This window comes from Prionailurus bengalensis, chromosome B2 (assembly GCF_016509475.1).
Source record: "Prionailurus bengalensis isolate Pbe53 chromosome B2, Fcat_Pben_1.1_paternal_pri, whole genome shotgun sequence".
NCBI classification, from domain to species: Eukaryota; Metazoa; Chordata; class Mammalia; order Carnivora; family Felidae; genus Prionailurus; species Prionailurus bengalensis.
In genome coordinates this window covers 117,445,772-117,457,971 of record NC_057349.1, presented here as the reverse complement: position 1 = coordinate 117,457,971, position 12,200 = coordinate 117,445,772, and the positions used below count along the sequence as shown (strand labels likewise).

The window sequence follows — 12,200 nt, the reverse complement described above, 5'->3', positions numbered from 1 at the left end:
TATTACCACAGAACATGGAATTCCATGGAGCCCTCCCACCCCCCTGCGTCCGACCTTTGGGAAAATGCTGAGCGATGGAAAATAAATTCAGGAAATGACATGAAAGGAGGTAGTGTTTTACAGGATAAAAATGTATTCATCTTTAGGTTAGATTCCACTACAGATGCCACCTTCTGACCTAGTTCCCAACCGGCATCCGAGTATTGAGATTCATAGTATCTACAACGGGGGAATGCCCTCAGGACTTGTAGCCCTTGAAGTCGAGGCTGGAGAAAGTGATTCTGAGAAAGATACGGCCTCTGACTCCTAAGGCCTGTCTACAGTTTTCTGATTCACTCTCCGATGGCCGGTACCTCCGTGACATGAGACAGGTACACAGCCTGCAAGGGGAGAACGCACATACTCACAAATACAAGGCTACAAAGGGGTAATCGGACAAAGGCCATCAGCCTAATGTGCATGAAGGGGACAGAGACACACTGGAGCAGCCGGTCTCTTCCATGCTTTGTCATTTTAAAGGATCTCAATAGGGGCGCCTGGGTGGCTCAGTCGGTTAAGCAGCCGACTTCAGCTCAGGTCACGATCTCGCGGTCCGTGAGTTCGAGCCCCGCGTCGGGCTCTGGGCTGATGGCTCAGAGCCTGGAGCCTGCTTCAGATTCTGTGTCTCCCTCTCTCTCTCTGCCCCTCCCCCATTCATGCTCTGTCTCTGTCTCAAAAATAAATAAAACATTAAAAAAAAAAAATTAAAGGATCTCAATAATACCAACCAATCTGACCCTCACAACTACCTCTTAAGACTGATTACATTTTCCAGACAAGAAAACTGAAGTCACCCAGCCTAGAAACAAACTTTTATCTAAGACAGTGTCCCTCAGACTATACCACAGTGCCCAGTATGCTGTATTTCAGTCAACACAGAAGCCAATCTAGGCTGGCAAGCACGGGTTCTGGAGCCAGAGTACCCATGTTTGAATCCTGGCTTCACAATTTACAAATTACTGCATATTCCTGGGTAGGGTACCTCACCTCTCCTGAGGCTTCGGCCCCTTCATCTATAAAATGGAATGGGAAGAGCTACTTTACAGAGATGTAAAAACTTTTTTCCAAATCATGCACCTTAAGTAGGAACAGCTGGGTGGTTCAGCTGGTTGAGCGTCTGGCTCTTGATTTCAGCTCAGGTCATGATCTCGTGGTTTATGATACTGAGCCCCGTATAGGGCTCTGCGCTGATAGTGTGGAACCCCCTTGGGATTCTTTCTCTCCCTTCCTCTCTTCCTCTCTGCTTGCGCACGCTCTCTCGCAAAATAAATAGACAAACATTAAAAAAATAAAATAAAGTTAAATTAAATTAAATTAAATTATGCATGCTGGGAGTGTTTTGCACATGGCAGACACTCAATACACAGAACTGTGGTTTTCTGAAGAAAAGAAAACAAATTGCTCTCCAGTGTCCATATTCCCTCCAAGTAGCAGTTCACCCAATATCTAAAGCATACCAGCACAGAGGAATGATAACTGCGAGGGCCAAGACCTTTGCACCACCACGCCCTACTTGATTTCTCAGGAGTCCAGAGGTGAAGGTAAAGTAAAATGGGAGGTTAAGAACAATGGCAAGGCTCTGGATTTCATGGACATGTACAATTTCCAAATGAATCTGGGAAACTGACACAAGGTCAGTAGCTATTAGTTCTGCCACACTCTTATAAAGGAAAGAACATTTTAACAACCAAAAAACGTAAGAAGAACATAATCTCCGAATAACAACCCAAGAGTAGGCCATTGGCAACCTTAAGGATATTTTTGCCGAGGAAGTATAAAAGCTTCCTCACATATCGACTGCGGTTCCAGGACCTGCAAAAGGCTGGGAGGAGAAAGAGAGATGAAAACTAGAGATGGGATCCCACCTCCCCAACCCCCCCCCCCCAAAAGGAGACTAGAATGAGTCTCTCTCTGTACAATTACTGGAGTATGTGTAAGTGACATACCAGAAGTGGGACTGGGAAGAGAGAATCTATACCCCAATCACAATCCTTGTTACACTGTATCATGATGATCTACTGAGAGGAGGCTTTGGAAGAAAGAGACCTTGCTTTGTTCATTTCCTTATGCCTTATGAATATCCACTGTAGGTATCAATGAAATATATCAAATGAATAAATAAAAAGAGAAGGTGAAAATGCAACAGACTAGTTGTGGGTGGAAATTTGGGACAGGGGAAATCAGAAAAAAGATCTTTATTTGTCCATCTATCTCATATTCTCCAGTGAAATTCTAACTAACAGCTATGCTGCTAAGTATTTATTTATCTCTTTGGCAGAAGCGTAACATGACTGCTCCAAGAAACTCTCCTTATTTAAGTGTCAGTGGAGAACACATCAAAAGAAGTTAAATTCAAACCTCTTAAACAGGATTATTCAGTAAGGATAAGAGAAAAATCTAAACTCACACTTGAAGCATCTCTCAACAAACACATATTGCTACAAAGAAAAATTTTCCTTTCAAATCAAGCATGACAGATACCAGCTTTGATATCCCTACTCACCCGCCTGATAAGAACTCTGAATTGCACACATCCTGGAATTGAGAGCCTTTGTGGAGAGATGTGAAATTTTGCCCCCAGGGCCCAAGTTCATAGATTTGAGGCAGGCAAAATTCTAGATCATTTCAATGTGAGAAATGAAATCTCTGTACCATCAAGAACAAATCCTCGAGAATCTGGGTCTTCTGCCCACATCTATCCTTATATAGTAGATGCCTGATCTATGCTTCCTTTAAACGTGAAACTGGTTATTAGGATGGTTCCTTCTTACTGATATTTTCTCAAAACCTGTATGTCCTGGTCATGTTTTAATGAGAAAAACCCTATGAATGCAGCCATGGCTTATCTGATTTGCTACCTTTTCTGCCATGGAGATTCTATGCAAAGGGGTAGTCACTGAAAGCAAACTTGACAAAAATCTCAACTTCCTGCCTTCCCGCTTGTTACTGTAAGAAGGATGAATTATTTGAGATTCTGTGGCCTAACCTACTTACTTCCTCTAAAGGAGGAACAGAAAATGAAAAATGCCTTTCAAGAAAAAAAAATGTACATAGAAAACGAAATCACAAACTGACATTAACAGGCCTATGGCATATTTAACACACTCTCATCAAATGCTTTCATTGGTAAGTTCATTTTCAATGTACAGAGTAGAAGATACCTCAGTTTGAGGCAAAAACATCCTGACAAGTGCTATCATATCATCAACATCACTACACTAATAGGGTCATAATACAAATTTTACACCCATTAAAGGGACTCAAAGGGCATAAAAAGAACAAGAACCTGTCTGACACAGATATGTCCATGGTTATGCAAAATATGCATGAACTCAAAAAAGAAAAACTAAAAGTAGTATCTTGTTCTTTTCTCTTATTTCATTTCATAATTTTTTAAACGCTAAAAGTAGTACCTTCTTTTTTCTTACTCTGCTTCGTATTTTTTTATAGAACACAGAGCTAAAATTAAGATTTACACTTGATTTCTCTTTTGTATCTAATAAAGTAGCTGTGACCAGATTTTATTTCTTTCACAGAAGTCAAGTCTACAGGTTTATGTTGATAACCATTGGTAGCTAAACTCCTTATCAACAGACTGAACAGCTAGGCCTCAAATCTAGCTAACAGGAACACAAAGTGGATCTCAACCACCTGACCAGACTGACCTCTTAGGAATTTCAATTCAGAGTTCAGGGTTCAGTCAGTGTAACAGATGGGGGGGAAATGATCGAATGATTTTGGTGCCTGAACAATCCTACTCAAAATGTTCTCCTACCGAAGTAGTTTAATTCTGCAAAATTACACATAACGTAAAGCTACTGTCCAATCTTAAAACAGCCTGGCATGTAGTAAATGCTCAAAAAAATTTAAAGGGTGGGGGCACCTGGGTGGCTCAGTCGGTTGAGCTTCTGACTTCGGCTCAGGTCATGATCTCATGGTCTGTGAGTTCGAGCCCCACGTTGGGCTCTGTGCTGACAGCTCAGAGCCTGGAGCCTGCTTCGGATTCTGTGTCTCCCTCTCTCTCTGACCCTCCCCCATTCATGCTCTGTCTCTCTCTGTCTCAAAAATAAATAAACATTAAAAAAACAAATTTAAAAAAATTTAAAGGGTGATAGAGCTTCCTTAGAGGAGAAGCAGTCCATTACCCCTTCATGAATGCATGCAGGGGTAGCCTTCTAAGTCAGACTAAAGCTCTGCCTGACGGACCGTAACTCACACACTGGAGATACTATCTGACTCCCGTTGCAACACAGAACTAGCCAATGAATAAATAGAGACTCTTCACTTCATTTGGCAAACATGAGCATACTCTTCTGGTTAAGGAGTAGAACAGTAACCATAGCACTGTTGTTGAATATATTATTAGTCATATTTCCTGTTTTTTTTTTTTAATTTTGATTCCAGTACGCTACATTCAGCCCTGCCCCAAGTTTCTCACCACCAATTTCTCTCTCCCTCAATTAAATTTTCTTCCTTCCTTCTACAATCCTGCCTTCTGAGTAAATCCCATCATCTTTCAAGTTCACTTTAAAAAACGTAGGTCCCATTCTACTGACTGATTGATCTACATTTTTTTCAGAACTAACCCTGCTGCCTCATCCCATCTCTTCCTACAAAGAACAAGTGAACCTCTTTATAAATAAGCCCAGTAATTCTCAACCTAATCTGAGTTATGTTTTCTTAACAGTTTGTGATCATTTCAAGGCCATGAGCTAGGCCAAGGTGTTCTTTTCAGTACAACTCAATAATTGGTCTTTTTCTCAATGCTTGGTTTAAAAAAGAAAAAAAAAAAGGGAAAAGGAAAGAGAGTTCTCTCTCCATTATTTATTGTGATACCTGTTTGCTATTGCTTATCTTAGTAAACAAATGTGTAAGAGCAAATACATTAATCTGGAAACGTGTTTTCTTAAAACTATTCAAAGAGGGGCGCCTGGGTGGCGCAGTCGGTTAAGCGTCCGACTTCAGCCAGGTCACGATCTCGCGGTCCCGGAGTTCGAACCCTGCGTCAGGCTCTGGGCTGATGGCTCAGAGCCTGGAGCCTGTTTCTGATTCTGTGTCTCCCTCTGTCTCTCTGCCCCTCCCCCGTTCATGCTCTGTCTCTCTCTGTCCCCAAAATAAATAAACATTGAAAAAAAAAACTATTCAAAGAATTGTTTTGAAAATTGGAAACCTTAACAAAACAATCATAAACGAGTATCATTTTCCACGGCTCCACCCCTTTCAAACTGCATGTTATGAACTTAGACAAGTTACTAAATATCTCTGAGCACCAGATTGCTCCAAAAGTGAAATAATAATACCAAATGCTCAAAGTTTGTGAAAATATTAGACAGTACTCAGAGCCTAGAACAGTACCTGGGCAGACAGAAGGCACTCAGTATTTGTTGGATGCATGATTGGATGGATGCATGAACGAATGAATATAAAAAGTGCCCAGTTCAATGCTTGACATTCAGAAGGCACTCAACATACAATTACACCTAACATATCAACACTTGACACTGTTTTGCAGACAACACCCTCCCTCCCAGGTCCTTCCCTCAGCAACAGGTTGGACACTACACCCAGTGGTACTACCACAGTACTTACCACGTTCACCTCGACCTTTCCCAAGCACTCAAGCACAGCTTTGTTTTGTTCATCACTGTATGTGTGTGGGTTCTCCCCTCAACCAGATTTATGAACACGCTGAGGCCAAGGACTGCTGCTTTCTTTAGAGCCCTAACCCATTCGTTCATTCAACTCTGTTCTACGTGTTGATTATCTGAAGCACTCCCTACCTGAGACTTCTAAAAAACAGGTGCTCAATAGATATTAGTTGACGGACACAGAACCCTTACAGAAATAATAATAAAGTAAGCATTTTGCTACTATGTATAATACACAAGTAATTCTTCCAATCACGGTTCAAGTCACCAATTCTAGGTCCACTTCTGAGGAAGAAACCAAGACTCGCGAGAAGTTCTCTCAGCCAAGATCGACCAATTTCCTTAAGTTCTTCTGAAACATCCTTGTTCTTTCCCCCCAAGCACCCTGTCTCGTAAATGGGGAGTTTTTAAACGTCCTTCTCGATTTGACTTCATCAATCCGACTCAGTTACATTGCAAGGCTACCTTTCCTGGTGTTTTGCTTTCCTCCCCTAGTTGCATAGCTATTGCTACAATCAGTACAAACTAGTTCATAGTCTGCCACTATTTACTCATATCCTCAAGTGTCAGTGAAATAATTTACCTTAGGAAAAAAAAAAAAAACCTGAAAATATTCCCACTGGGTAATGAAGTCCTTTACAAAATATATCTTCTACGGATGCCCTGAATTTCAGTAGGATATAACAAAAGCGATCAGCCTAATATGCATGAAAAGGATACAAACATACTGGAGCAGACAGTCTCTTCCATGCTTTGTCATTTTAAAGGATCTCACTCAAGAAAGGATGAGCTATATTGTGCCATGTATATACAATTATATGGCACTGTCCTGCATCAGTAAACCCAGGAATCTTGTTTCCAGACTCGCTGGTTCCCAAGAGTGCTGGGTCCCTTGTTTTTTCCTACTGGTACCAAGTGCAGCTGCTATACTCTTAATAACAGAGCTTAGAATTAAGCCCAGTCCTTGGGGTTAGGATCTAGGGGACTCATGGGCAAAGACCTAGTCTTTTGGTGTTCAGCACTTTAAGAGCTCACTAAAAATTGGTTAACTAGTAGAAACACTGCAATAGGGATCACTAAGGATACCCACCCTGAGGACTCCAAGGGTACACATGTCCCACATGTCCCACATGAAGCAAATTCTATTAAAAATTTCCCATCCTAACCCTATCTGCTACAAAGAACCTTGGTTGAAATATATATTTCTTGGAAATAAACTACCAAACAAACCAGTGGAAATTATTCAAGAATCAATCCTCAATTATTCAAGGACTAATTCAACAGGACACCTATTTCTTCTCTCCAACAGTATTGTTTTTGAATTCTTAGAACATTGATTGGAGAGTCTACAAGAGAAGAAAGATGAACTACAACCAACAAAAACTTGTCAGGGTTTGTCAAGTTCACTATCAGCGAGTTTAGAATAATGACAGAAAGCAGTTGTGACTTTATTTTTTCCTATCTAGGTAATAGTTGGTTATAATTAGAATAAAGTGGCAAAGGGGTCTGGAAAACGTTAAGTGGGGTAAAGGGAAGCCCTGTGAGGACCTTTCCCTAAATCCACAGTCACATGCAGGACCCATTTTCCCACCTCTAGCATGTAAATCCTCCCTACCCCAGTTACCTATTTTCTCATCTCCATTTCCCAGCAGATTCATGCAACTAAAATATTAATTACAGCACACGAATTCCCTTCACACCAACCCTTCTATCACCACCCTCCCATTTCCACAATTAGGCATCATTTTAAATTTGATTTATTTCACTTACTCCTACCTATTAAATGACTAGATTGGGATAAATAAATTTCAGTTTATATTCAGCACCATATTAAAACACGGTCCCTTCCTGCAATGAGCCGACGCTATTAAAGATAAACTACCTTTTTCCTAAAGAAAAGAAATATCCCCTGGAAATACTGTGACAAGTCCATATAATATATACACCAGCAACTAACCTAATAATTTTAGCTAGGAATTAAATCACTCTGTTTTGCCCTTGACAACCTCCTTCCTGCCCTTCACAAAGCCTGACTAAGGTAAAATGGTAAAACGACTACCAAACATTTGAATAACTCTGTGTAGTTCTCAAACCCTTATTTTATTTTATCCTTTCAACAAAGAAAGCAAGACAAGCACTCCTGCTCCCATTTTCCAGATGGGGAAATCTAGGCTGGAAGAGGTAAAGTGACTTACACAACGTGATACATTTAGAGGCTAACTCGTCTTCGGATTCCCACTCTACCGCTCTATCCACAGCCACAATGACTCCCCAAATGAAGAAAAACTGTCACTGTCTTCTACTCGGCATGCCTGAACTCACCATCCTAGGAATCACCTTTTACTCTGCCTGCTCTCTACTTCTGTCTACATGATCTTCTTGGGGTTGTTCCTGCCTCGCTGTCTCTACTGCATCATATACATGGACCCCAACTACTTGTTTTGCTAATTACGCCGTTCAAGACGATCCACAAGCAGAAAATGACAATAAATTACTGTTAATGATCATTTTTACATCAGTAATTATTCCGTTTTGACATCTGGATCATGCCTATCCTGGTTATAAGGTAGTCCAATGAGGGTTATTAGTCCTACTCATAAAAAGTAAGGCTAACTGCTTCTGTGCTGTTTTTGCCAAACAAGAATCAGTGACTCCTTTATTACTTAAGATAGAGAAACAGAATGAAAAGAAGCAAAAAAAAAAAAGGAAAGGAAAAAATTAAAAGGAGGAAAGAAAACAAAAAGTAGAAACAGGGGCATCCGGGTAACTCAGTCGGTTGAGCATCTGACTCTCAGTTGCAGCTCAGGTCATGGTCCCACGGTCTTGAGATAGAGCCCCACGTCGGCTCGGCACTGAGCATGGATCCTACTTAAGATTCTCTCTCTCCCTCTTTCTCTCCCTCTGCCCCCCTCCCCCCGCTTGCACGTGCTCTATCTACAATTAAAATTAAAAAAAAAAAAAGAGTATAAATAGAAGAAAGCAGTAGAGTAGCGCGGACATACTTTGATGCTTTATTCACGAGGACTGACCCTTTTGCCTGAGGACAACCTTTGTCCTGAAAACAGGCCCTGCATGACTGGAGACAAACCAGCACCCTCCAAAATTACCAAAGAGATCTTATTTATTAGACAACAGCTATATTCTTTGCAGAGGTATGTCCAAAAGTTGACACGTATGTGCTAACATGCTGGAAAGTCACTACAAACCTTTGACGTGACATCTGGCACAAGTCGGCCCATGTTGGATTTGAGCCACCGAAGTTAAATTACTTAAATGCCCCAAAGCTCTCACTGTAAATTTCACCGACAAAATTTTAACAAGTTCCAGAATCTTCCGTGTCACTGTGTGATAACAGTTACATTAAATTACAAGTGCTTGCTTCTAGTTTCCCCATTTTTTCAATTCCAAAGAATAAAACTATTTACTTGCCGTAGAAAACAGGTACAATTGAGATGCAAATTAAGAGTCTAGTAAAAGGGCCTGTCCAAAAATTATCCAGGACAATCTCAACTTTTCGTAATGTTTTATTTGAGCCTCATCACACTTAATGTCAAGACTTTTCATGCATTCAAAGCAGCACCCACAAAATGATATCTTCCTGCCAACCCTGTTCCACGTTCTCCTTCCTGGCCCCCAAGTGCAGCTTTTAACAGCTGCCAAGTATACCAAGCAATTTGTTTAACAAGCAAATCTTACCTAGTGGCAGTGAAGAAATAACTGTCTGGTGGTCTTTGGGATTGCTGTCCACCCCCAAGACTTCTCCTAAAGGTCCAGCGTTAATTTAAAGAGATGAAAAGTAAAATCAATGCACTGTCATAAAAAAAGAAGACTTCACATCCACAATTAATACGCTGAATTTTTGAATCGCTGACTTATTGCATAATTGCACACAATACCATTCAGTATACTAAAAACAAAATAGTTCTGGATGAGATGAACTGGGTTTTATCATTCATATTATACCCTTATCCTAAATTCCTAAACTAAAGTTTTCCCCCACTGTACCGCCCACAGGTGAAAGTTACAGGGATCATTTAATTCAACTTTAATTTCTCTCAGTGCCTTTATGTTTAAAATTGAAGTTACTTTGCACAACACACATTGGCAAATGAATAGATATTATGTAAGCAGTTTTTTCCCATATATGTAAATATTTAAATCACAACTTATACAAAGTATTCTGAAATAAGATCTTAGTGAAACAAAATTACACTCCTAGAGCTAAAAGATACTATTTATTTTGTGACTATATGAAACTGCACGGTTAAAAAACTAAATACCAGCCTTTAATTCTATTTACTGGCAAATAAAATGATCAGTTTATATAAAAGACAAATTTCAACCAAAGGACTTTTTCATTTTTTTCAGAGTTGTAAACACTTTGCGTTTTTATTAATATTCAAAATGAAACGACCCGCTGTGACTCCTGATGAAAAGTTGATCAAAGGTAAAGGCAAGGATAAATATATAAAAACAAACAATTGTTTCTAACCCAGTTTATAGACCCATCTCAAATCACAGATAACAGCAAAGTGTTTTTCCCATATAAACAAATAGGGATCCGAGTCACCGGGTCTGGGTCGTCAGAATTTCTCTGCTCTCCGATACTAAAACCTTGTATTTCTGATCCGCATCCATTCACACACATCTGGCTGCTCGCTCAGGTCGTCTAATTACTTCCACGTCTGAACGGACTACGTAGCTACAAGCAAAGGCCAAACTTTGCTCTCGGCCTTCCGAACTTAAAGAAGCGTTTAACCACTAGAGGTCTCCCCTTGGCCAGTTTTGCATGTTCGCTATTTTGCTGCACTTGAAACTTTCCGGAGAAATGCTCTACTCGAGTCAGTGTTTTTCTAAAAACTTGCGCAAAAATCCACGCGACCGACTTGCCAGTACAGAGACTCTCGGGCTCCCAAAACCAATAAAGATATCACAAACAACGCTCCAGGAAAATCAAAATTAAAATTCGACGCACTCGCCCCAGCCGTCACCCCCCACCCCCCCCGCCCAAAATCTTATTTCTCATCTCAGTTTCCCTTAACTTAAACTTAGAACAATTAAAAAAAAAAATCTATTTTTGTTTCCGTGGACTTTGCATGATTTATAATGCATTTTTCTGGCGGTGGACCCGAGGTGGGAAAGGAGCGGGCCAAGGGATGCAAGGGAGGGGGAAGGGCTGTGCTCACAGCGCCCGAGGAAGTTGCATAAGGAAAGAGACTCCGTTTTTTGGGTCCCCTCAAAAAATCGGCGGGGAGGGGGAGGAAAAGGAAGCGGGGGGGGGGGGAGGCGGGGAGGAGGGAAACTGAAGCGACGTTTACCTTCGTCTCCCCGTGGAAGGGTGGGGTAAGGGCCACGGTCTTCGCGACCCCGGAGAGCGGCGGCTCGTTACCCCCACCTCTCTCCGAGCGCAGACGGACAAACAGACACCCCCACCCCTCCGCGAAGAAGGCGGGGAGGAAACCGCCTGCTTTTAAACTTTCTCTCACGGTCGCACTGTGGGCCATGCTTTGACCAGAAAGGGGGGGGGGGGGTGGAGAGAGGAGGTAATCAAAAGGCCTTTTTCTTTAAAGGTAATTAAAGTTTTACCACCAGCACAAAAGTTGCGTCCTCCCCCCCGCCCGTACCACCGTGCCCCCCCAAACCGCCTCCAGGGCTCCCAAGTTTTCCTCCCTCTCCTCCCCGCCCCCCCCCCCCCCACCACACACCAGCTCGCGGGGCGCGCGGCGGATGCCTCGGCTCCTGCGCTTCCCGATCCCCACCCCCGCCGGCCTCTACTTCCCCCCCGCCCGGCCGCCGCGGCGCGAGGACGGCCCGCCGGGCCCAGGACGCGAGTGTGCAAAACCCATTATTCCGGAACGGCACACGCACGCGGCGCGAAGCGGGCGGCGGCCCGCCCCGGACCCCTCCGTGTCCCCCCAATATAAGGGCGGCGTAAACAAGTTGCAGGAAAAGCAGCCCCGCGCCTCCCCCCACCCCGCCCCGGCGCGGCCGCCGCCGCCCGCCGCTACCGCCGCCGCCTCCCGACACACGCCCGCGTCCGCACCCCGGCCGGCGCGGCTCGGCACCGAGCGGGGCGAACGCCGCGACGGCGCGGGCTCCCGGCCCGGCCCGCGGCCCGCGCCCTCCCCCGCGCGGACGGCCGCGGCGGGCCCGCGCCGCCTTGCTTCCCGAAGCACTTTCCTGCCTCGGGCAGAAATAAACCGGAGGGTTTATTTTTGTGCAACTTTCCCAAAATGGCGGAAATTGGAGCTGATCTATATGAAATTCTCACACAGTCGGTCGGGAAGGGGGAGGCGGCGAGGAAGAAAACGCAAACTCTCGGCCGCCGAGCCCCGCCGCGGGTCCGCGAGTGTGTGCGTGCGTGTGAGTGTGCGTGTGCGCGGTGGGAGTCGGGGAGGCCTTTCCGCCGCGCACACACACTGCACACGCCGGGGAGACGCGCCTGCACATTCAACCAGTCCATTCTCCGCAGCCCGAGCGGGGAGAAAGTGGCCCGGCCTCTTTTCCCACTGC

General features: G+C 43.5%; 1 protein-coding gene across 8 annotated transcripts in view; it reads right to left on the bottom strand.

The window, feature by feature from the left end:
• Positions 1–12,200, bottom strand: part of L3MBTL3 (L3MBTL histone methyl-lysine binding protein 3) — a 127,313-nt gene that overhangs the window by 114,150 nt on the left and 963 nt on the right. For 3 of the 8 annotated variants that reach the window (XM_043592313.1, XM_043592317.1, XM_043592315.1), the window contains exon 2: positions 9,384–9,449. The exons of 1 other annotated variant lie outside the window; for it this stretch is intronic. The gene's annotated coding sequence lies outside the window, so the exon portion shown is untranslated. Of the gene's footprint in view, positions 1–9,383; positions 9,450–11,005; positions 11,291–11,958; positions 12,190–12,200 lie in introns of those variants that run through there. 4 more of the 8 variants (XM_043592316.1, XM_043592318.1, XM_043592314.1 and 1 more) reach the window with 3 other exon arrangements.